Source organism: Carlito syrichta, unplaced genomic scaffold (assembly GCF_000164805.1).
Source record: "Carlito syrichta isolate Samal-C Ts95f unplaced genomic scaffold, Tarsius_syrichta-2.0.1 Scaffold123403, whole genome shotgun sequence".
Classification (NCBI taxonomy): Eukaryota; Metazoa; Chordata; class Mammalia; order Primates; family Tarsiidae; genus Carlito; species Carlito syrichta.
In genome coordinates, this window is record NW_007067499.1 from 1 (window position 1) to 2,035 (window position 2,035).

The window sequence follows — 2,035 nt, forward strand, 5'->3', positions numbered from 1 at the left end:
CTTCCAAGTAGCCGGAACTACAGGCGCGTGCTACCATGCCTGGCTAATTTTTGATTTATTGTAGAGACGAGATCTTGCCAAGTTGCCTGGGCTGGTCACAAACCCGCAGGGTCAGGTAATCCACTCATCTCGGCCCCTCAAAATGCTGGAATTACAGGCTGAGCCACTAAGCCCGGCCAAGAGTTTCATTCTTTTGCCCAGGCTGGAGTGCAGTGGCACGATCACAGCCACTACAACCACCACCTACTGGTCTCAGGTGATCCTTCTGCCTCATCCTCCCAAGTAGTTGGAACTACAGGCACATGCCACCACGCCCGGCTAATTTTTTTTTTTTTTTGAGTTGTAGTCTTATTTTGCTGCCCAGGCCAGAGTACAGTGGCACGCACGCTGACGGCCACTCCAGCATCGACCTACTGGTCTCTGGTGATCCTTCTGCCTCAGCCTTCCAAGTAGCTGGAACTACAGGCGTGCGCTACCCTGCCCGGGTAATTTTTTTTATTTATTGTAGAGACGGGGGTCTCCCCAAGTTGCCCGGACTGGTCTCGAACCCACAGGGTAGGGCACTCCATTCGTCTCGGCCTCCCAAAGTGCTGGGATTACAGGCTGAGCCACAAAGCCCGACCATAATTTTTTTTTTATTAAGGTTTTTTTTTTTGAGTCAAAGTCTAGGCTGGAGTGCAGCGGCACGCTCACGGCCACCGCAGCCTCGACCTGCTGGACTCAAGTGATTCTTCAGCTTCAGACTTCCAAGTAGCTGGCGCATGCCACCACACCCAGCTAACTTTTTAAAATTTATTGTAGAGATGAAGTCTCACCAAGTTGCCAGGCTGGCCTCTAACCCCTGGACTGAGGTAATCCTCTTGCCTCTACCTCCCAATAAACTGGGATTACTGGTCTGAGCCACCACATATGGCCAATTCAGTCTATTTTCTTTTTGATTCAGAGTCTCACTCTTTTGCCCAGGTTGAAGTGCGGTGGCATGATCACAGCCACCATAGCCTCGACCTGCTGGGCTCAGGTGAACCTTCCCCCTCAGCCTTCCAAGTAGCTGGAACTACAGGCACACACTACCATGCCTGGCTAATTTTTTAATTTATTGTAGAGATGAGATCTCACCAAGTTGCCCAGGCTGGTCTCGAACGGGCAGGCTCAGGCAATCCTCTCACCTTGGCGTCCCAAAGTGCTGGAATTATAGGCATGAGCCACAGCCCGCCAGGCCTATTTTCAAGACAGTACACTATTTTCAAGAACCATCCTTTAAAAGTGTTAGTCAGTTCATATCACAGGTTTTCAGAGATCCCTGTAAAGTTTCCTCAAAATGGCTTCTGCAAAAGCCACAAGGCCTCAGGCCCAAAGCATCACCTATCCTGCTTTCACAGAGGATGCCAGATAAGCTCCTGCCTCAGGCTGTTTCTTCTGACTGACTGCTCCTCCCCCATACCAAATGTCTCATTCCCTCTTTGAAAGGCCTTCAGTGAGGCCTTCTTTGATCATCTTTTTTTTTTTTGAAACTGGGTATTGCTGTGTCACCTAGACTGAAGTGCAGTGGCAAGATCATAGTTCACCAATCCCCACCCAGTACCCCCACTTCAGCCTCCTGTGTTGCTGGGATTACAGGGAGGTGCCACCATGCCTGGCTAAATCTATTTTGTTTGTTTTTTAAAATGTTTTTTTTTTGTTGTTGGAGTCTCACTCCTTTGCCCAGGCCACAGTGCAGTGGCATGCACACTCACGGCCACAGCAGCGTCACCTTCTGGGCTCCAGCGATCCTTCCACCTCAGCCTTCCGAGTAGCCCAGAACTACAGATGCATGCTACCACGCCTGGCTATTTTTTATTTTATTATAGAGACGAGGTCTCACCAAGTTGCCAGGGCTGGTCTCGAAACAACAGGCTCAGGCAATCCACTCCCCTTGATCTCCCAAAGTGAGGATTACAGGCTGAGCTATTGAGCTCAGCCTTTAAAATGTTTTTACAGGCCAGGTTCGGTGGCTCAGCCTGTAATCCCGCACTTTGGGAGGCCGAGGTGAGTGGAT